This window comes from Zingiber officinale, chromosome 9A, assembly GCF_018446385.1.
Source record: "Zingiber officinale cultivar Zhangliang chromosome 9A, Zo_v1.1, whole genome shotgun sequence".
Classification (NCBI taxonomy): Eukaryota; Viridiplantae; Streptophyta; class Magnoliopsida; order Zingiberales; family Zingiberaceae; genus Zingiber; species Zingiber officinale.
In genome coordinates, this window is record NC_056002.1 from 86,581,996 (window position 1) to 86,607,205 (window position 25,210).

General features: G+C 37.4%; 1 long non-coding RNA gene across 2 annotated transcripts; it reads right to left on the reverse strand.

Annotated features, from left to right (window-relative positions):
• Nucleotides 1–186: 186 nt before the first annotated feature.
• LOC122021130 lies at nucleotides 187–20,367 on the reverse strand. Of its 2 annotated transcripts, none has more exons than XR_006122457.1 (3): nucleotides 19,838–20,367; nucleotides 19,632–19,718; nucleotides 187–234 (listed from the first exon to the last, which is right to left on the reverse strand). It is a non-coding gene; the product is annotated as an uncharacterized LOC122021130 (long non-coding RNA). The 2 variants fall into 2 exon arrangements; XR_006122456.1 differs by lacking the exon at nucleotides 187–234 and adding an exon at nucleotides 9,284–9,346.
• Nucleotides 20,368–25,210: the final 4,843 nt, after the last annotated feature.

Below are 25,210 nucleotides of genomic sequence, written 5' to 3' on the forward strand. Positions count from 1 at the left end.
TTTTGTTTTTCTTTTCATCAAATCTGAACTACACTATCATGACATCAATAACATGATATCAAAATTAGTAGAACATAACATCAAGTCACACATACGGTACTACAATTCATGATACCAAAGCATAGTTCTTTAAAAGTTTTTAAAGCAGGTTCTTATTTGGTTGCCTAGCCACTGCCACACACATCTCCTTGCCTCTCCTACTGCTCCTTTAGCTCATCCAGCTTTTTTCTTTATCTGTAGTACAAGGAAAGTAAGCTATGAGCACTCATTGCTCAGTAAGTTCCTTTCCTACTCACTAAAACCGAAAATCATCACATGATCAAAGAATGTCTCAACATAACATGATCTCAACTAGTCATGACATAACATATCATACTCTTTAAGCATATCATGCAACATAACAAAATCATAACTAGTCATGGCATATCATCTCTTAAAGCATAGCATGAAACATAACATAATCATATCTAATCATGGCATATCATAGTATCATCATAAGGTGGCATGGCATATCAAGCTCTTAAAGCATAGCATGAAACATAACATAATTGTATCTAATCATGGCATATCATAAATCATAGCTTCATCACAACATGATCATAAGGTATATGCAATATGATTTTGAAAACATGTATCCGAAAAACATGTGTATGTCTCATGATCTTTAAAACCATTTCTTCTTACATATATACTTGAACATAATATCAACATAATCAGGGCCCCGGCTTGTACCACACATAGATAAATCACGTAGATATGCGCGCTTCCTAAGTATATCCAAGGTAGCAAGTCTTGAATCATACTAGGAACTAGGTCCGGATCACACAGCCATAGACCTAGGGGCGTACTAAGGAGCTCATCCCTTTGTTTTTACTAGCCAAAGGCCTAGGGGCTGATTAGGAGCCCACCCTTGGTACAAGCCTTACAAAGTAAAGTAGCATGTATAAAAATGCATCATTTAGTCACAAAGCATATCATAGAGGTATGCATCACTTAGGCATACGTTATGCCATAAAATTATGCATCACTTAGGCATACATCATATCATAAATATTATGCATCACTTAGGCATACATCATGTCATAAAAAGTATGCATCACTTAGGCATACATCATGTCATAAAAGCATGCATATTTTCACCACATAGCATATCATGAGAGCATGCATATTTTAGGCACATAGCATTTCATCAAAGCATGCATATTTCTATCCACATAGCATATCATGAAAGCATGCATATTTTAAGCACATAGCATATCATCCAAGCATGCATATTTCTATCCACCTAGCATATCATGAAAGCATGCATATTTTAAGAACATAGCATATCATCAAAGCATGCATATTTCTATCCACATAGCATATCATGAAAGCTTGCATATTTTAAGCACATAGCATATCATCAAAGCATGCATATTTCTATCCACATAGCATATCATAAAAGCATGTATATTTTAAGCACATAGCATATCATCCAAGCATGCATATTTTAAGCACATATCATATCATGGAAAGTATAAATCACAAGCATACATGTTTAAACATAAGGGTGTATCATGTGATTATACTATCATAAGAAACATGGTAACATAGTTAGCTTGGGTTCTAAGCTTCCTAATCCCTTGGATTCTTATCATGGCCGAACCCCCCCTTAGATATCAATTTTGGTAAAAACAACCTCCAAGCATGTGGAACCTAAATTATCATCACATCAATTTCATAGGAAGCGTTATAAGCATGATTAACTTGGCTTCTAAGTTCTCCAAGTCCCTAAACTTCATGTGGCTGAACCCTATCAGGTGTGAAACAAGGTCCCAAATGTCATGAAAGCATGGAAACCTTAAACCATATTTATAGCATTTTTTTCCAAGTAACATAGTAAGCATATTTGAGCTAGTTCCTAAGTTCTTCAAGCTCTTAACATATGTCATGGCCGAAATTTAACAAGTATTCCTTAGGGCTAAAAGCAAGCATACAAGCATGTGAACTTGAACTAACATCATGTGTAAATTCATAATAAGGCATCATACAATGGGTATGGCCGAAACTTACCCAAGCCTCATTTTGGGTCATTAAACAACATATAGCATGAGAACTTTGGCTTTCTACTTATCATATTTCATGTAGAGTGACATGAGCATATTTAATTTTTGTTCTAGGGTTTCTAGGGCATCTATCCCTTCATGGACGAAATATACAATGGTCCATTTAGGTCATGGAAAAATTATACAAGCATGTGACTCAATCAACATATTATCATATTTCCATAAGAAGCATTTTTAACACAATTGGTTTCAATTCTAAGGCCTCTAGGTCATTTAAACCCTACTTGGCCGAGACTCATCCGTGTTTAAATTTGCTTCAAATAGCCTAAAAGCATAGGAAGTCATACAAGTTTCATAGCATGTACAAAGATAAGCATAATAAACATACATGTGAATTGTGTCTTAGGCTTCCTAGGTTTCTTTCTTTTTTTCTTTTATTTTTCCTCATGGACGAAACCTACCAATCTCTAAACTAGGTTTTAAGTGGCCTAAAGCATGGAAAACCTAAGTAAGTTTCCTGGAAAAAATTACTAAGAACATCATATACAAATTTGGTTCATAAACAAGCTAGGACCCTTGTGATCTTACATGTCATATATCATGTAACTAAATTCTCTATACCCTAATTAAGCATGAGAGCATTAATGTAACACCCCTAGAAAGCCTAGATAAGAAAGTAAGGATAATGAGAGTACGAATGAAAAGAAGGTGTAAATATTCTAAGTTAAATATTAAGATGGATTTAGATGATTAAAACTTTATGAAAGAAAAATAAACTTGAGAGTATAAATCATCTATGCATGATTTAAAATGTATGGAATTAATATGGACAAAAGGAAGAAATATGAGATAATATATATATGTATGAAATATTTATGCATAATGCATAATATAGTAATATACGAATTATTATGTACAAAAGAAAATAAAATGTTAGAAGAGAGATTGAACCTTGGATCTCTTGTAAGAAACATGTATAGGATACCAAAGGGGATAGGAGAATTATTGATAAGGAGAGAAAGGATTAAGTAGTTAAGAATAAGAAAGGATTCTTTCTACTTAAAAGGAAAAGGAAGTAAAAAGAAATAAAAATATACATAAACAAGTTTTGATCCTTGGTTCTCTTGTGGATGCATGCATGTGTTAACCAAGTGGGATAGGAGAGGATATTGTAAGAGGAGAGATAGGAATTTTAATTAAAGGAGAGAAAAGAGAGAAATTAAGGGAAAGAAAAGAGAGAACTCAAAAGGCATTTCTCTAGAATATTCTTGTCATTTAAGGGGAGAAATGAATAGGGAGGATGGATCAAGTCAAGTTTCCTCCCCTCATTTTAGTATAAATAGGCATGGAGGGTGACTTCAACTTCATCCCCCACTCATTCTCCTCCTCTCCTCCCTTTTGTGCCGAGACTCACCTCTCCCTCTCTTCTTCTTCTTGTTGCCGAGCAACACAAGAGGAAGAACCTCTTCTTCCTCTTCACTCTCTCCCTCTTTCTCTCTTGTTGTTGCCGAGCAACACAAGAGGAAAGAGAAACCTCTTCTTCCTCCTCCTCTCCACCAAAAGACCTAGCCACTCCTCTCCTCCATTGGTGCCGAGCAAAGCAAGCAAGGAAGAAAGGTCCAAGCAAGTTCTCAACTCTAGGAAACTTAAGCGAAGAAGGTAAGCTTCCCCTCACCTGTGGTACAAGGCTTTTTATATATTTTTCAGATTTTATGAGGATTTTAAAACCTAGAAACAAGTTTGAGAAAATTCGGTTAAGAAGAGCTTTCGAAATCTAGTGAGGTTTAACTAAGTCTACACTACATGATAGATTTTCTATGCCATAGAAAAGGGATCTTCTTCATGTTTTTACACCTATATGATGCTTGATCAAAGGAGTACTTAACCCTAGAATTTCGGCCAAAAATATTTTTAAGAGGCTAGGGAAATTATTGTTTTACCCAACTAGTACGAGGTTCTCCCTATGAAATGTTAAGGATCATGTATTTGTTTTCTTGTTTAGAAGATAATTGAAAATAAAAGAAAAAAAAAAGGGAAAGGAACCTAGGAAGTGTTATACATAATGAGAAAGAATGAAATTTATGCTATGTATATGCCATGATATGTGATAGCATAGGAAATGCTATACATAATGAGAAAAGAATGAAATTTATGTTATGTATATGTCATGATATGTGATAGCATTGGAAATGCTATACATAATGAGAAAAGAATGAAATTTATGTTATGTATATGCCATGATATGTGTTAGCATAGGAAATGCTATACATAATGAGAAAAGAATGAAATTTATGTTATGTAAATGTCATGATATGTGATAGCATAGGAAATGATATACATAATGAAAAGAAATGAAAAATGAAATGCATGAAAGATTGTTAGGGACATGATATGATAGTTATGCATGATAAGTTATTTTTGTATGGTTTGTACCAAGGGTGGGCTCCGTAAACGCCCCGGGGTCGATGGAATAAGACTCGGGCCTCGTCAGTAATGGGCTTCTGAATGCCCTAGGTCGATGGAGTAAGACTCGGACCTAGTATGTATGTATGGTAGGGTTCAAGACTTGCTACCTTGGACCTACTTAAGAAGCGCGCACATTATGTATGTGGTACAAACCGGGATCCCCTATAATGATGATATTAATTTCAAGTACTTATAAGTATAAGTTTTCAAATTCATGATGCATTGCCTAAATATGTGCTTGAATTATCTGATGATTAGATATAATGTCATGATATGAATATGATACCCTTGTATGTCGTATGCTTATGATACTACGCATGATATTAATATACGATGATTTTCGGTTTTAGTGAGTAGGAAAGGAACTTACTGAGCCATGAGTGCTCACAGCTTACTTTCCTTGTACCGCAGATAAAGAAGCTAGATGAGCTAGAGGAGCAACAGGAGGAGCAGATAGTGATGTGTGTGGTGGTGGCTCGGCAAAGAACGATCCGGACAAATTAATATGATTAGTTATAGAATCAACATATGCACATTTGAACAAATCAGAATATGTGATATTATGCTTAATAAATTAAATTCTTTAAAGTTTTTATTCTTCCGCTGTTATAACTAAAGCATGTACGTAAGTAGTATAAGAACGTAGCGCCACCTTTGGTTGGGTAAGAAGGGTGGGCGTTAAAATTAAACAACTTTCATATCTTACTATCACAGAGGTCTTGAGCATGTTAAAATTTTGTTTAAGCTTTTCTAAGCTATCCATCTTATCATGGCCGAAAATCTTAATGAAGAGTTCATGAATTTCTAGCAATATTCAACATGCAATTCTTTAAGAGAACTCTATATTCTATCATATAAACATGGTTACTTAAATTTAAAGGTCTTCCTAACCCTAAGCTCTTTTCTTGGCCGAAACATATGAGTGGATTTCTTTTGGTTCCAAGTAACTTTTAAGCAAGAAAAACCAACAAAAGACCCTTAGTAATTCATGGAGGGAATCTTGTACTAGTTTGGTTAAATAATGATTTCCCTAACCTCTTTAAAATATTTTTGGCCGAAATTCTAGGGTTAGGTACTCCTCTGACCAAGCATCATATAGGTATAAAAACATGAAGGAAAACCTTCCTACATAGCATAGAAAAAATATCATGAAATGAGGACTTGTTTAAACCTTCCTAGATTTGAAAACTCTTCTTTGGCCGAATTTTTCTTAAATTCTATTCTAGGTTTTAAAATCCGAAAAGCACATAAAACGCCTTGTACCACAGGTGAGGGAAAGCTTACTTCCTTTTCACTTGTGGATCTAAGGTGTGGTGATGGAAGAAGTAGCCTCTTCTTCTAGTTCCCTTCCCTTGATTCCTTGCTAAGTCCTCCTTGTATCTTAGGCTTTCTTAGGAGAAAACCTTGGCTTGGGCCGAAGATGGAGGAGAGGGGACTGAGGGTTCGGTGAGGGAGAGGGAGAGAATGAGAGAAATGAGAGAAAAAATAAAATCTCCTCTTTACATACTCTCTTTTATGTTAAGGGGGAAGAGGTAGCAAAATCGGTTTTTGCTTTCCTTCTCCCTTAGCCCTTTTTTTTCATTTCCTTTTTATTTTTATTTATTTATTTATTCTCATCATTCATGATGAAACAAGGGGGAATTAATCCCCTTAATTCCTCTCTTTAAGTCACGGTAAAATGAAGAAAGAAGAGGGAGAGAAAAGAAGGAAGGCAAGTTGCCTTTCTCTTGTTCTTTTCTTGTTTTCTTTTGGCTAGATTTTACTCTCACCCTTATCATGAGTTTCCCTCCTTTGCTATCAATATATTATTCCTATCCCAACTGGTTATTACCCATTAATCCTATCATTTACATCATGAGAGGTTTAAGGTTCAATCCTTGACAACTCCCTATTTTATTTCTTTTTATTTCTTTTTGGTTCAACATTCTACTAATATTTTTCTAAGGTAAATTCATAATTCTCATATTTATCTTAAAAGCTTAGTGGGTGTTACAGTACCCCATACCTCATAAAAAGTTCATCCTCGAACTTTAAAATAGCTCCGGGTACTTTTGTTTCATATCGTCCTCGCGTTCCCAGGTGGCTTCTTCAAATCGTTGATTCCGCCATAGAACCTTTACTAAGGGTATTTCTTTGTTCCTTAACCTCTTGACTTCTCGGTCCAAGATCTGAATAGGTCTACTTTCGTAACTTAGGTCCTCTTGAACCTGTACCGACTGTGGCTCAATTACTTGATCTGTGCTGGGAGTACACTTCTTGAGCATCGATACATGGAACACATTTGTGAATGGCTGCCATGTCTGGAGGTAGTTCTAGTCTGTATGCGACTTGGCCCACTCTTTCTAAAATCCGGTACGGTCCTACGTATCGTGGGCTCAACTTGCTCCTCTTTCTGAAACTCATTATCCCTTTCATGGGGGATACCTTAAGGAATACCAAATCTCCGATGTTGAATTCTAGCGGCCTGCGCCGTTTATCGGCATAATTCTTCTGCCGACTCTGAGCAGTTTTTATTCGTTGGCGGATCTTCTGTATAGCTCGGGTGGTGTCATCAATAAGTTCCGTTCGGAACCCCATTTCCTTCTTTTCATCACTTTCATACCAGCATATAGGGGATCTACACTTTCTCCCATACAGAGCTTCGTAAGGTGCCATTTTAATAGTAGCTTGGTAACTATTATTGTAGGCGAATTCTGCCAGGTATAGATATAGACACCAGCTTCCATTGAAGTCCAGGGCACAAGCTCTTAACATATCTTCTAATATTTGGTTCACTCTTTCAGTTTGCTCATCGGTCTGAGAGTGGAAAGTCGCCCGGACATAGTTTCGACCCAAGGATACGAAACACGTCTCGGTTCCTCGATGGGTTCCCATATTGGTTCGTTTCCAGCATTAAGTAAAACTTTAGCATATTGATTGAAATTAGGTAGCTGACCTGAGACGATGGCAGAGGCGTTCGCCACGTCATCCTGAGCGAGAGAGTAGACTCTGGCATTGGTCATAGTGGGAGGGGCCTCCAATCTTCCTTGGCTGAAGCTGTGCAGGGGTACTCCTATTCTGGTTGTTCTGCGGAGGTAGTGCCTGAGACTGAGTAGGGCAATCTCTTACCAAATGTCCTTCCTTTCCGCAGTTGTAGCACTTTCTGGTGCTTAGGAGACATACTCCAGAATGCATCTTTCCACATGTGGCACACTGAGGGTACTTGGTTTGCTTATTGGCCGGACCACCTTTTGTGTTGTTCCACTGTTTCCTCTTTCCACCTGAGTTTCCTTTCCAGCCGGTTCTGGTATTGTGCGATTTTTGTCCTCCGATCAGCGTTTGGTTCTTGCCCTCATTCATTGCTTTCTGGTAGTGCTCGCTAACTAGCTCTTCTGATCTGCGGTCTATTAACTCATGGCTACATTCAGCTATCTCGGTCGAGCATCTTTAACATTATTGGACCCTTTCTTTTTCGATCTTGATTGCACGTGCTAGGCGGTTGAACTTCTTGGCGGCTTCGTGTCACCTTGCTGGAACTCGGTGAACTCGTCATAGTGCTTGTTGGTCACTTGCATATGGAAGAATTCTTCTAAGAACTCTGTCTCAAAATCCGTCCACTGCATCTGGTTTATTTGTCTTTTCTCTTTTACTCGGTCCCACCACATCTGGGCACGCATTTGACCTTCTCGTGTTCGGGCCGGTCCAGTGGTTCCATTATGCTCTCCACGGTCTTAAGCCGGGCTCGTGCATCCCATGGTTCGCGATTTCGAGAATACTTCGCTTAAGCCTTTGCCGAATCGGATAGGCCTCTTGTCGGACCATCGGAATAGGGGTTGGTGTATTCTGATTTGCCGGTGGGGTAACCGGGTTGCCTTGCTGACCCATTAAGGTAGTGATCAGCTGTTGTTGTTCTGTGATCTGATGCTGGAGGTCTGTGACTACCTGTGTCAGGTTTGGTGGAGTCACTGTCCCCTCGGTTCAGGCATTGCGTGTCCTAACCATGTTGATCTAAATAATGACAAATAGACTAGTGTAAGTGGTTATCGTTTTTAGCCAATCTAACATACTATTTTGTTTCTATCTATTTGTTCTGGTATTATTCCTAACCTACTAATATGTAATCCTAATCTAAATCATAACTAAAAGCATGAAATAAAGCATCAAACATAAGCAAGCAAAACATGAAACTAAAGCATAAACAACATGAGGAAAAATAAGGAATAGAGTGAAAAACAATATAACATAAGGAAATAAAGCATAAGCAATATAATAAAACAAAGAAATAAATAGCAAGCAAATAATGTGACACCAGCAATAAAGCAAATAAAGCATAAGTATATAACAAGAAATTTAAGCGTAAGCAATATAAGAAATTCAAAGAATAAATCAAGCAAATAATATAACACAAGAAAATAAGCATGAGCATATAAAATTAAGCATAAACATTCTTACTTGGAGCCGCACGTCGGAGGCTTGATGTGTGTGGCTCTGATACCAACCTGTAACGTCCGCCCTCCCTGCTAACCCTAAGGGACGGGGCTACGATACTCCATGTACAAATTTTTTCTTTTTAAAACAGCGGAAGACTTAAAATAATTTTCATAGTTTAATAAAAACTTTTCTTTTGTTTTTCTTTTCATCAAATCTGAACTACACTATCATGGCATCAATAACATGATATCAAAATTAATAGAACATAACATCAAGTCACACATACGGTACTACAATTCATGATACCAAAGCATAGTTCTTTAAAAGTTTTTAAAGCAGCTTCTTATTTGGTTGCCTAGCCACTGCCACACACATCTCCTTGCCTCTCCTGCTGCTCCTTTAGCTCATCCAGCTTTTTCCTTTATCTGTGGTACAAGGAAAGTAAGCTATGAGCACTCATGGCTCAGTAAGTTCCTTTCCTACTCACTAAAACCGAAAATCATCACATGATCAAAGAATGTCTCAACATAACATGATCTCAACTAGTCATGGCATAACATATCATACTCTTTAAGCATATCATGCAACATAACAAAATCATAACTAGTCATGGCATATCATCTCTTAAAGCATAGCATGAAACATAACATAATCATATCTAATCACGGCATATCATAGTATCATCATAAGGTGGCATGGCATATCAAGCTCTTAAAGCATAGCATGAAACATAACATAATCGTATCTAATCATGGCATATCATAAATCATAGCTTCATCACAACATGATCATAAGGTATATGCAATATGATTTTGAAAACATGTATCCGAAAAACATGTGTATGTCTCATGATATTTAAAACCATTTCTTCTTACATATATACTTGAACATAATATCAACATATAGATAAATCACGTAGATATGCGCGCTTCCTAAGTATATCCAAGGTAGCAAGTCTTGAATCATACTATGAACTAGGTCCGGATCACACAGCCATAGACCTAGGGGCGTACTAAGGAGCTCATCCCTTTGTTTTTACTAGCCTGGATCACACAGCCAAAGGCCTAGGGGCTGATTAGGAGCCCTCCCTTGGTACAAGCCTTACAAAGTAAAGTAGCATGTATAAAAATGCATCATTTAGTCACATAGCATATCATAGAGGTATGCATCACTTAGGCATACGTTATGCCATAAAAGTATGCATCACTTAGGCATACATCATATCATAAATAGTATGCATCACTTAGGCATACATCATGTCATAAAAAGTATGCATCACTTAGGCATACATCATGTCATAAAAGCATGCATATTTTCACCACATAGCATATCATGAGAGCATGCATATTTTAGGCACATAGCATTTCATCAAAGCATGCATATTTCTATCCACATAGCATATCATGAAAGCATGCATATTTTAAGCACATAGCATATCATCCAAGCATGCATATTTCTATCCACATAGCATATCATGAAAGCATGTATATTTTAAGCACATAGCATATCTTCCAAGCATGCATATTTTAAGCACATATCATATCATGGAAAGTATAAATCACAAGCATACATGTTTAAGCATAAGGGTGTATCATGTGATTATACTATCATAAGAAACATGGTAACATAGTTAGCTTGGGTTCTAAGCTTCCTAATCCCTTGGGTTCTTATCATGGCCGAACCCCCCCTTAGATCTCAATTTAGGTAAAAACAACCTCCAAGCATGTGGAACCTAAATTATCATCACATCAATTTCATAGGAAGCGTTATAAGCATGATTAACTTGGTTTCTAAGTTCTCCAAGTCCCTAAACTTCATGTGGCCAAACTCTATCAGGTGTGAAACAAGGTCCCAAATGTCATGAAAGCATGGAAACCTTAAACCATATTTATAGCATTTTTTTCCAAGTAACATAGTAAGCATATTTGAGCTAGTTCCTAAGTTCTTCAAGCCCTTAACATATGTCATGGCCGAAATTTAACAAGTATTCATTAGGGCTAAAAGCAAGCATACAAGCATGTGAACTTGAACTAACATCATGTATAAATTCATAATAAGGCATCATACAATGGGTATGGCCGAAACTTACCCTAGCCTCATTTTAGGTCATTAAACAACATATAGCATGAGAACTTTGGCTTTCTACTTATCATATTTCATGTAGAGTGACATGAGCATATTTAATTTTTGTTCTAGGGTTTCTAGGGCATCTATCCCTTCATGGCCGAAACATACAATGGTCCATTTAGGACATGGAAAAATTATACAAGCATGTGACTCAATCAACATATTATCATATTTCCATAAGAAGCATTTTTAACACAATTGGTTTCAATTCTAAGGCCTCTAGGTCATTTAAACCCTACTTGGCCGAGACTCATCCGTGTTTAAATTTGCTTCAAATAGCCTAAAAGCATAGGAAGTCATACAAGTTTCATAGCATGTACAAAGACAAGCATAATAAACATACAAGTGAATTGTGTCTTAGGCTTCCTAGGTTTCTTTCTTTTTTTCTTTTATTTTTCCTCATGGCCGAAACCTACCAATCTCTAAACTAGGTTTTAAGTGGCCTAAAGCATGGAAAACCTAAGTAAGTTTCATGGCAAAAATTACTAAGAACATCATATACAAATTTGGTTCATAAACAAGCTAGGACCCTTGTGATCTTACATGTCATATATCATGTAACTAAATTCTCTATACCCTAATTAAGCATGAGAGCATTAAACAACTTTCATATCTTAATATCACAGAGGTCTTGAGCATGTTAAAATTTTGTTTAAGCTTTTCTAAGCTATCCATCTTATCATGGCCGAAAATCTTAATGAAAAGTTCATGAATTTCTAGCAATATTCAACATGCAATTCTTTAAGAGAACTCTATATTCTATCATATAAACATGGTTACTTAAATTTAAAGGTCTTCCTAACCCTAAGCGCTTTTCTTGTCCGAAACATATGAGTGGATTTCTTTTGGTTCCAAGTAACTTTTAAGCAAGAAAAAACAACAAAAGACCCTTAGTAATTCATGGAGGGAATCTTGTACTAGTTTGGTTAGACAATGATTTCCCTAACCTCTTTAAAATATTTTTGGCCGAAATTCTAGGGTTAGGTACTCCTCTGACCAAGCATCATATAGGTATAAAAACATGAAGGAAAACCTTCCTACATAGCATAGAAAAAATATCATGAAATGAGGACTTGTTTAAACCTTCCTAGATTTGAAAACTCTTCTTTGGCCGAATTTTTCTTAAATTCTATTCTAGGTTTTCTAGTCCTCATAAAATCCGAAAAGCACATAAAACACCTTGTACCACAGGTGAGGGGAAGCTTACTTCCTTTTCGCTTGTGGATCTAAGGTGTGGTGATGGAAGAAGTAGCCTCTTCTTCTAGTTCCCTTCCCTTGATTCCTTGCTAAGTCCTCCTTGTATCTTAGGCTTTCTTAGGAGAAAACCTTGGCTTGGGCCGAAGATGGAGGAGAGGGGACTGAGGGTTCGGTGAGGGAGAGGGAGAGAATGAGAGAAAAAATAAAATCTCCTCTTTACATACTCTCTTTTATGTTAAGGGGGAAGAGGTAGCAAAATCGATTTTTGCTTTCCATCTCCCTTAGCCCTTTTTTTTCATTTCCTTTTTATTTTTATTTATTTATTTGTTCTCATCATTCATGATGAAACAAGGGGGAATGAATCCCCTTAATTCCTCTCTTTAAGTCACGGTAAAGAATGAAGAAGAGGGAGAGAAAAGAAGGAAGGCAAGTTGTCTTTCTCTTGTTCTTTTCTTGTTTTCTTTTGGCTAGCTTTTACTCTCACCCTTATCATGAGTTTCCCTCCTTTGCTATCAATATATTATTCCTATCCCAACTGGTTATTACCCATTAATCCTATCATTTACATCATGAGAGGTTCAAGGTTCAATCCTTGACAACTCCCTATTTTATTTCTTTTTATTTCTTTTTGGTTCAACATTCTACTAATATTTTTCTAAGGTAAATTCATCATTCTCATATTTATCTTAAAAGCTTAGTGGGTGTTACACTTACTATCTTTCTCTACCCTCTGGGCTTGTATTAGAATTAGATGATTGTTGTTATGTGCCTGCCTTGACTACGAATATAATTTCAGTTTCTTGTTTGGACAAGAAAGGATTTTCGTTTACAATCCCTATTTTATTTCTTTTTATTTCTTTTTGGTTCAACATTCTACTAATATTTTTCTAAGGTAAATTCATCATTCTCATATTTATCTTAAAAGCTTAGTGGGTGTTACACTTACTATCTTTCTCTACCCTCTGGGCTTGTATTAGAATTAGATGATTGTTGTTATGTGCCTGCCTTGACTACGAACATAATTTCAGTTTCTTGTTTGGACAAGAAAGGATTTTCGTTTACAATAAACAACAAATGGTGTTCCGTCTATTTAAACGATATGTTCTATTGTAGTACACCTCTAATGAACGGACTCTATATTATAGACCTTGAGAGCCCTATCTATAACATAAATACCAAGAGGTTCAAGTCAAATGACATGAACTAAACCTACCTCTGGAACTGTCTCTTAGGTCATATAAATGACAAGCGATTATCCCAGCTACATAAGGATGGTTTGCTGGACTCATTTGATTTTGAATCATATGAGATATGCGAGTCATGCCTACGAGGCAAGATAACCAAGACTCCCTTTAGTAGGCACAGCGAGAGAGCGACTGATTTGTTAGGACTTATACATAGTGATGTATGTGGCCCTTTATGCTTGGTGACCCGAGATGAATGTAGTAAAGGAACCCCAAGATAGAGTCCCAAATCCGTGCTATGATTCATGCCCGTAACAGAACTCAATTCAAGAATGAAGTCTGAAGAGACATTTGTTGAAGTGGATTTTTGAAAGTGAACCTTCTTTCATGTCTCTCAAGAAAGTCACGACCACCAAGAAATATCATAAGAGAAGAAAGATAACGAAATATCATATAGAGAAGAAAGAGTTCATTCGTCTCTCTCAACAGAAACTTCGATTGAGAAAGCGGCAGCACCAATGTGCTCTCCTTTCGAGCCCCGAAACGGTGCGTATAGGAAATGGACTAGGAGAGATGCCCAGGTGTCTTTCATGAGGATTTGGGGTTGTGAGGCTTACGTTCGACGTCAAGTCTCAGACAAGTTAGGACCCAAATCCGATAAGTGCTACTTTATTAGATATCCCAAGGAAACTTAGGGATATTACTTCTACATTCCCAGTCAGCACAAGGTAGTTGTGGCAAAGACTGGGGTCTTTCTAGAAAGGGACTTTGTTTCTTGAAACACTAGTGGGAGCACGTTCGATCTTGAAGAAGTTCAAGATGCGAACAATAACACTGATGCCTCGATGGAAGTTGAACTTGAATCGAAAAGTGTTGTGGATGATGTTGTTCCACAATGAGTTGAGGAACAACAACCAGTTCAAATAGACATACCTCTTCGCAGGTCTGATAGGGTACATCGTCAGCCTGAGAGATACTCATTGTCTGACCATGATGACGTTGTGCTCGTAGGATGAGCCTACCACCTATCAGGAAGCTGATGAGACCAAATTAGAAATTGCTAGAGGCCATGAGATCGAGATGGAATCCATGTACACCGACCAAGTATGGACTTTGGTTGATCCACACGAAAGGGTAAAACCCATTGGGTGTAAGTGGGTCTTTAAGAGAAAGACCGATGGATGGACTTATCTATAAGGGTCGGTTGGTAGTTAAAGGTTTCAATGATTCATGGTATTGACTATGATGAAACCTTTTCTCCGATGTGCGATGTTTAAGTCCATTCGGATCATGCTTACTATTGCGACTTACCATGACTATGAGATATGGCGGATGGATGTCAAAACCGTGTTTCGAATGAAACCTACTCGAGGATGTGTAAATGACACAACCTGAGAGTTTTGTAGATCATACTAGCAGAGTATGCAAGCTGCATAGGGCCATTTACGGACTAAAGCAAGCTTCTCGGGCTGGAATCTTCGATTCGATGATGCAATCAAGCAGTTTGGTTTCATCAAGAGCGAAGATGAGGCTTATGTCTACAAGAAGGTTGTAGGGGATATAGTTATCTTCCTCATATTGTATGTGGATGATATCTAGTCGTTGGGAAGGACATCCCTATGCTTGATCTGTCAAGACCTGGTTAGGGAGTTGCTTCTCGATGAAGGACTTAGGTGAGGCATCCCGCATTCTAGGGATACGGATCTATAGAGATAGATTTAAGAGATTGTTTACTTTAAGTCGAGTACATCTGACAAGGTACTCCTTCGGTTTGCCGTGCAGAACTCGAAGGATTTACATCGATGTCACACGTGGCATGAGTCTTTCAGACTCGAGGTCCCTCTTCTAGAGGATAGAGACAACATGGATCGGATCCTTATGCCTCGGTATAGGATCATCATATGCGCCGCTTATGTACTCGACATGTCTCGTATGCTTTGAGCATGACAAGTAGAGTCAGATCCGGTGAAAGTCACTGGATAGTAGTCGAGAATATTCTTAAGTACTTAAGATGGACTAAAGAATATTTCTTGATATATGGAAGCAATAATGAGCTAGGCGTAAAGGGTTCTGATGATGCGACTTCGAGACCGTCGGGATGATTACCGATTGTAGTCGGGGTTCGTATTTTGCATTAATGGTGGTCTTGTGGTGGAAGAGTTGGCAGGACACGATGGTTGATTCTGACGGTAGTCATTCTTTGCATCGAGGCGTGAGGAAGCGATTGGATCCGTTCATCATCGAACTTGGGGTGGTTCCGATATAGTGACCCTATTGAGCTCTATTGTGACAACAATGGAGCTATAGCACAAGCGAAGGAACCTCGCTCACACCAACGGACCAAACACGTACTACTGCTTCCGTCTCGTTCGAGATTATCGAGAGAGGAGATGTGAAGATATGCAGAGTACCTACAGAAGCTAACATCGTAGATCCCTTGACCAAGGCTTTGGCACAGAGGAAGCTTGATAGTCACACTAGGTCATTGGGGCTTAGAGCCTACACTGATTGGCACTAGCGCTAGTGGGAGATTGTTAGTTAGAGCCCTAGAGCCAAACATTTGATGATTGTATTATGAACTTGTTGTATTATATTCTTATATAAATAAAGGCATGTGTTTTGGTTATTATACTTATTTGTATTGGTGCCAAATAAACTAAGTATAATAGCGTCCTTGAGTAGAAGGTTCTCACCTATATCAATCGGTTAGTTGAACCGATAGTGAGATGATATAGGGAATACTACTCTTAATCATTCCTAGTCGAGTATTAACATTCAAGGACAATGTTAATGCAATAAGACTAGCATGTAGGTCAACTCGATGACTTGACCTCACAAGTCCTGGATATAGAGATATCAAGTTGACACATGGGTATGCATTGGAGAATGTATACTGAATGACCCGCCATGAGAAAGTATCATGGATCGTTATATGAGTGTCATATACTTTCTCATGTGGCTATTAGTATGACTACTAGTCCTTGGACTTGAAGTCACCATGGATCCCTACATAAGGAGTTATGTACTTTGGTTTCGTCAAACGTCACCCGTAACTGGGTGGACTATAAAGGCGATTACTGGGTATGTAATAAATTATGCGGAGGGATGTGAGTGATGTAGATGGGATCTACCCCTCCTATATGACGGGAGTGACATCGATATTCTTGATAGAGTGAGACCACGAAGTGCATGGTCATGCCCAAATGAGTCAATATGAGATATTGAACTCGTTTGATTGAGTGAGTCTAGTTGGAGTTCAAGATTTAGATTAGTCAGAGGATGACACGATCTATGCCTCACATTGATCAATCTAGATGTCTAGGATAGAAGGACACTTGTCATTTATTGTGAGGAGTCACAATTAGTAGTCACAAGGTGATGTTGTATCTCAACATTCTTGTAACTTGGGTAGTAATAATGTATTGCTAGATACCGCTCATTATTTATGCTTCTAAATGAGTTTAGGGGCATTGCCAACGTTACAAGAACCTATTGGGTCACACACAAAGAACAAGTGGATGGAGATTAGGTTCATATGATGAACTAAGAGGATTAGATTCATGTGATGAATCAAATTGGATTAAGAGTAATCCTAATTGGGCTAATTGAGTTGGACTCAAGTTGATTTATGTGTTCAATGAGTCTAATTTATATTATGACTCATTTAATCAATTTAATTAAATGAATTAGATTCATTATATTAAATTGGCTTGAATTAAATGGTTAGATTAGATCAACCATAAAAGAGATTAAGTCAAGTTTGACTTGACTTTATGCCACATCATTTGTGACTTGGCATTAGGAGAACTAATGATGATGTGCCACATCATCACATGTGCCACCTCATGGAGGTTACAACTATTCTCTTTAATGGCCTCCACATTAATTGTGATTAATGTGAAGGGGGTTACACCACTTGATGGAAAAAGAGAAGTTTTCTTTTTGTGAGTAACTCTCATTCAAGTGATCTTCCTCCTCCTAAGCTCTCTTCTTGCTCCTTCTCTTCTCTTGGTCGTGGGTTTCAAGCAAGGGAGAAGAAAGGAGAGTGAGTCTAATCCAAGAAGAAAGGTTAGTGAAAGTCACATAGAGATTTTTTTAGAGGAGTGTGTTCTCTTCTTTTCCTTTCTTCTTCTTCCAATCCCATTCGAGAGCATCAAGAAGTGCTAGCACACTTGTGGTGTTCTCTTCTCCATCCTTGTGTGTTAGAGAACACATCTTGTTCGTGTGGATACTTCTAGAGGATTGTCTACGTTGACAATCTTGAGATTCGGCACTTCCTTGGACGAGCGGGATTCGAAAAGGGCACGCATCAAGGGTAATTTCCTAAACATATAGATCTAAGAGTAGATCTAGTTAGTAAACTCGTACATGTAAAATTTTGTTCTATTCTCTTCGCACGGATCGGTTGGCTATGGAGTTTCGGGGTTTTCGCGACGCGAAAAAGTAGTTTTCGCGGCCCGAAAAACCCAACATCATCTACTGCTACCTGGCGAAAGAAAACCATTTTACAGGGGTGGTGAGTATTGGAACTCAGCGGGTAAGGAAAAGATAGTGCATTAACATAACATATAAACAGAGACTAAGCCAACAGTATACAGTCTCATAAAGGAAATAGCAGATACTATAATAAAATCGTAGATGTATGCTCATACCTGAATCCATATCATAGGCTAGGTAATATAAGATCAGGAGTAAAAATAATCTGCTACCATACTGCTCATAACTACAGAGGAAATGCGTAAGGTATATAAACATTTCCAATAAATAACCCAAGGTCTAACCACCTACAACGAGAGCATATCTTAACATAAGGCAGCATATCAGCATAAGTGAACAACAACAAAAAGCAACGACAGCATAAATATACCACAGCAGCATAAGTAAGTAATAACAGCATATGTAAACTGCAACAGCCAAAGCAAGTATAATAACAACATATGCACGGATGGTCACCCCACCCACCTCTCTGCACCACGACCCTTGTATGGTCAAGAGGCTAGATCAATGACAACTGTACCACCCAAAGCCTGCCACTACTTTCAAGTGACCGGATGGACAGGTGCAGAGTAGCTAATTAGCTACACAGCGAAGGGGGTCCCTGATGCTCGCGACTCCAGCTACCACCAACTGCAAGTGGTCGAGTGCGGCACGACAGGACTAGCGGCATCTCTTCCAGCTACCACTACCCATGAGTGACCGAATGTGCGGCGCGGCCCGGCGGCTCACTCCCCCACAAGGAAGAAGTGGTCGCCTGCCTGCATGCAATGACATGATGCGTACAATGCAACAGTCATCATATAAACATAAGCAAAAGTTAGATATAAGGTATGCTACATGAAGCCAGCATGCTTAATACGGTACATAAGTAAACGACAAACAAAACATACAAGGTTGGTATTTAGTATCTGCTAAATATCATTGATAGCTACAAGAGACTGTACGGATATAAAAACGAATGTCTCGAAGGTTTTGAGTGGAAGTATCAAGCACAGGAAAATTACGAGTGGAGTCAAGATAAAACAATCCTTATACAAAAATAGCTCATGCACTAAGTTCAAAGGACTAAAGAGTCAAAGTAAGAAGTATCCGCCTCAAAAGAAGATCGTATCAAACTAAATCCGACGTCGAGACGCTCATCTCGAATCAGGGTCCTGTAAATTATATATTATACAATTTAGCTAACAGATAAGCAATAAGTGACTAAACCTAAAGATCCAAACCCTCAGGAAAAACCCTATTCAAACTGATCATTAATTATCCTCAATTAATGATTAGCTTCCTCAACTCTTATCCATGAATCCTTAATTACAATCTATTCAATTCTGCCAACAAGGAACTAGACGAATCCAACCCATCACCACTAATCACAATATTAATCTAATATTCCTAATACAATCAGGTATTCCTCTAAATCAACCAATCACTAATGAACCAAACCTCAACTGGAAATAAAATCGAGTCTCATCCCGTATCAACTAATTAATTAATTCCAAATTCGATATCAATCCAAATCCATCCACTAAAACTAAATCTACATTAGCATCAGATTCAAATCCAAATTTCCAATAGCAAGAACTAGATCAAAACACAATTCCAGCCAAACACTATCACAATTAGGATTACCATTCATGAATTTACCCCTAATCATTAATGAACAAATACAGATTAAGCAGCAATAGGTATCTAAAACCCAAAACCTTACTCTAAGACGAATTCGCCTCTGTTGATCCTCGGCCAAGAAGAGCAATTGCCGGAAAAATGCTCGATGGTGGTGCCTGCTGCCACAGACCTATAGCCAGAGCTACTGTAAGGCTACAAATAGGAACAATTACCTCAAACAACTTGTAATCCAATTAAAACCAACACCCCAATCTAAAGATCTAACGTCCAAAGTTGTAAATGCCTTACCCCAACATGTAGGCAGCTTCTTTCCCCAACCAAGAACCACCGCAAGTAGCTGTTGGGGTCGGTTGAGAAGGGCTTGAGGGTGGAGGCTCGATTTCAGGGTACTGGAGCAAGAAGTCACCGTCTAGAATGCCGACCACCCCTGATTCCAGCGAGCTCCAAGTCCAGCGAAGCTAGGGCTCGAATTTCTCACCCCTTTCGCTGAAGATCGGGTCGTGTGGAGGAGAGATCTACAGAGAGGTGTACCTAGCAGAGATGTAGATGAGAGCTTAAGGGATTAGAAGCTCCGACGAGCAACGACTTAAGCAACACCGTGTGATCGGGTGATGTGGCATTCGTCTCTAGTGGCACGACATCGACAGTGGGCTCACGGCCGGCGGCATGGTAGAGGCACCAGGGCGAAAATGCAAGGGAGAGGGCATGGTACCGAGACGACAGTCGGCGATGGGCTGTTGGTGGCGTGGTGTGGCTTGGTCGAGCGACGGCGCGAGAGAGGGAGGCGGAGGTGTGCGGCGGATGAAGAGAAGAAGGTTTTCGGCGAGAGAAGGAATAGGGCACGGGAGTTTTTAAATAAAAAGGGAAAATAATATTTAAGGAAATTAAACATTTCCTCGTCTAAATCGGGTAGCTTAAACAGACTTTACCTTGGCCTAAACTTTATCCCCTTAACCTACGCTATACAAGTTCCGAAAAATTCCCAGAAAATTCTTAAAAATTCCTAAAAATTCCGTTAAGATTTTTTGTCCATTCAACCTTCTTATTTAATTATTATCTGGTTCAGTATTTTACATACTTAGTATTTATTTCTTTAATTTATCAATGGGTACGATTTAGTTCGATAAATTAATAGGACCGATAAGTTGGAAAAAATATTATTTATATGGTGTATTGTTGATTATAGAAGGAAACTGTGTCCTAGTAATCTAGGTTGATAATGTTTCCTTGAGGAGCTCATAAGGATTGCTATGTAAACCCTGCAAGTGGACTTAGTCCGGCATGACAATGAAGTTGAGTGGTACTACTCTTGAAACTAGATATTAATTAAAGTGAGTTGTCAGTAACTTATTTAAATTAGTGGACATTCAATATTTTAAACATAGGGAGACTAACACACTCATGATAAGAAGGAGCCCAAAATGTAATTTGGGATTGATACAGTAGTTCAATAATAGCTCTTTAGTGGTATGAGTTATTATTGATGAACTTGAGTTGGGTGTTCGGGGCAAACACAGGAAGCTCAAGCTCATCGGGAGACCAAAACCAATTTCTCCTCTCGGTCCCTGTTGTAGCCTCTATAAAGCCTTGTATCCACAAAGTCCACTTCTTACCCAAGTAATGGGTCGGACACATCCTTGCTTGGAGCAAGGGGGCCGGCAAAGCATTATTTTGGAACTCATGTAGTGGTCGGCCATGCCATGCTTGGTGACCAAGCATGGGGCCGACCATAGGTAAAGGAAGTTTTGTTTTAAAATAAAATTTTGATAAAATCTTTCCTTATTTGTAGTTATCTACAATAGTTAAAAGAGAGATTTTATTTTGTTAAAATCTTTCCTTTTTTTATAGTTATCTACAATGGTTAAAAGAAAGATTTTAATTTTGTTTAAAACTTACCTTTTTAGCATCCAAAAGGAAATTATAAGGAAGATTTTATTCTTGTTAAAATCTTTCCTTTTATAGCCATCCACATAGTTTTAAAAGAGAGTTTTAAAATTTTAAAATCTTTCCTTTTATAGTTATCTACAAAAGATTAAAGAGAGATTTTAATTTTGTTAAAATATTTCCTTATTTATAGTTATCTATAATGTTTAAAAGAGAGATTTTAATTTTTGATAAAACTTTCCTTTTTGTAACCATGATTTAAAAGGAGAAGTTTTAATTAATCTTTCCTTTTTGTAGTTATCTATATGTTTTAAAATAGAGAGATTATTTTTAAAACTTTCCTTTATTGCCATGTACAATAGGAAATTTAAAAGAGAGAGATTTTAATTGTTATTAAAATTTTCTTTTTAAAGGGAGGTCATATTATGTTTAAAACTTTCCTTTTTTGCCATGACCAAGGATTATAAAAGAGAGGTAGAAAGTACCTTCATGTAATGAAACCTAGGCTTTCTCTTCTTCTATTACTTTGGTGGTCGGCCCCTCTTCCCTTCCCTTCTCCCTTTGTTTTCTTTCCTTGAGGGCCGACGGCTTGCTTGGAGGAAAGGAAACATAAGGGTTGGCGGCATCAAACATTGGAGATCTCTTGGTGGCCGGACTACTTGGAGAAGAAGAAGAAGAGAAGGAGTTTCCTATTTTGGCATCCCTTGGTGGCTTGAGAGTCTTGGAGGAGAAGAAGTGGTTCGAGTGGATTCCATCTTGGTAGATCGTCGCCCACACGACATCCAAGAGGAGAAGAGGAATACAACAGAAGATTAAGAGGTCTTTAAGCTACAAAGAAAGGTATAAGTAATTATTTGTTTCCGCATCATAACTAGTTAATGTTCTTTGTATAGATCTTGAAAAACCAAACACAAGAGGCTATCGATTTTATGTTATCATTTTTGTTATCGATTTTGTGTTTCGATTTCATGTTTCGATATTGTGCTTCTATTGAGATCTCTGTAGTTAAACATAATTTACTATTGTTGGTTGCTACTCGGAATACCATCCTAGTTCACTTGTACAAAAATTTGTACAAGCATAGAACTTAACCTAGCTACCCATGTGCTCTACTAAAGTTAAATTTGGATTGCAAACGATGCTTAACATTATTAATCCAAATTACTCTTCAGAAGTTAAACTTGGATTGGAAACGATACTTAACATTTTTACTCCAAGTTTAACTGATGTGATCTTTCTAAGTTAAACCATATTACAGAAGTTAATTAAATATCTATTTGAAAGATCGGCTTCTTAGTTAAACATGGCGAAGAACTAGGCCTTCTTGGGTATAGGATCATCTACTACTTCCTAGACAAAGCATTTCAAAGAAATCAGATATTTAACTTCTTACAGTAAACTCGATTTAACTACAGAGACCTCAATAAAAGCACAATATCAAAACATGAAATCGAAAAATAAAATCGATAACAAAACGATAAACTAAAATTGATAGCATCTTGTGTTTGGTTTTTCAAGATCTATACAAAGAACATAAACTAGTTATGATGCGGAAACAAATAACTAGTTATATCTTTCTTTATAGCTAAAGACCTCTTGATCTTCTGTTGTATTCCTCTCCTCCTCTTGGACGTTGTGTAGGCAACGATCTACCAAGATAGAATCCACTCGAACCACTTCTTCTTCTCCAAGTACGCTCGAGCCACCAAGGGATGCCAAAATAGGAAATTTCCTTCTTCTTCTTCTCCTCCTCCAAGCAACCGGCCGCCAAGTGCTTCTTCTCTTCTTCTTCTTCCTCTCCAAGCAACCGACCACAAGGATTTTCCAATACTTGATGCTGCCGGCCCTAAGGAAGTAAAAAAGGAGACTAGATGAAAAAGTGTCGCCGGCCTAAGAGAAGGGGAGAAGGGAAGGGGTCGAGCACACCAAGGATAAGAGAGAGGGTTTAAGGTTGTTATTCTCATGAGGCACCCTTTACCTCTCTTTTATAATCCTTGGTCTTGGCAAAAAAGGAAAATTTTAAATATAATTAAAACTTCCTTATTTGTGGCCTCCCTTAAAAAGGAAATTTTAATAACAATTAAAATCTCTCTCTTTTAAATTTCCTATTGTACATGACAATAAATGAAAGTTTTAAAATTAATCTCTTTCTTTTAAAACATGTAGACAACTACAAAAAGGAAAGATTAATTAAAACTCCTCTTTTTAAATCATGGTTACAAAAAGGAAAGTTTTATTAAAAATTAAAATTTCTCTTTTAAACATTATAGATAACTAGAAATAAGAAAAGATTTTAACAAAATAAAATCTCTCTTTTATCCTTTTGTAGATAGCTATAAAAGAAAAGATTTTAAAATTTTAAAACTCTCTTTTAAATCCATGAGGATGGCTATAAAAGGAAAGTTTTTAACAAAATTAAAATCTTTCTTTTAACCATTGTAGATAACTATAAAAAAAGGAAAGATTTTCACAAAATAAAATCTCTCTTTTAACCATTGTAGATTGCCACAAATAAGGAAAGATTTAACAAAATTTTGTTTTAAACAAAACTTTTTTTTTCCTTAACCTATGGCCGGCCCCATGCTTGGTCACCAAGCATGGCTTGGTCGGCCACTACATGAGCTCCAAAATAATGCTTGGCTGGCCCCCTTGCTCCAAGCAAGGATGTGTCCGACCCATTACTTGGGTAAGAAGTGGACTTTGTGGATACAAGGCTTTATAGAGGCTACAACAGGGACCGAGAGGAGAAATTACTTTTGGTCTCTTGATGAGCTTGAGATTCCTGTGTTCGCCCCGAACACCTAATTCAAGTTCATCAATAATAACTCATACTACCAAAGAGTTATTATTGAACTACCGCACCAATCCCAAATTACATTATGGGCTTCTTCTTATTATGAGTGCATTAATCTCCCTATGTTTAAGATATCGAATGTCCATTAATTAAATGAGTTACTGACAACTCACTTAATTAATATCTAGCTCCAAGAGTAGTACCACTCAACTTCATTGTCATGCCGGACTAGGTCCACCTGCAGGGTTTACATGAGAATCCTTATGAGCTCCTCAAGGGGGCATCATCAACCTAGATGACAAGGACATAGTTTCATTCTATAATCAATAACACACCATATAAATAATATCATTTCCTAACTTATCGGGCCTATTGATTTAATGAACTAAATCACACCCTTTGAGAAATTAAAGAAATATATATTAAATATACTTGCTTGTTATTATATCATGATTGAGAGTATGTACTTCCATAATAATAGAGATTTTATTCTTTTATATAGTCAGTATAAAAAGAAACTACCTCAAATGGTCCTTCTCAATACATGCATAGTGTAATAGTGTAATTTTATAGTCAAGATAAACTAATACCAAATTACACTACAACCACTCCAATGGTTTGTCCCATTCCATCTTGGTTGTGAGCTACTATTTATAATTTATAAGGAACTGATAACATGATCATCTGTGTATCTCCTCACACCATGTTATCTACAATATAAATTAAATGGACAACTACACTTAGCATAAATATAGACATTTGACCAATGTGATTCTTATCTCTAAATAAATGTTTATACAAAAAGCTAGGCTTTTAGTATACATTCCAGAACTGTAAGAAGTTAAATATCCGATTTCTTTGAAAGGTTTTGTCTAGGAAGTGGTGGATGATCCCATACCCAAGAAGGCCTAATGCCTCGCCATGTTTAACCTGGAAGTCGATCTTTGAAATAGATATTTAATTAACATCTGTAATATGGTTTA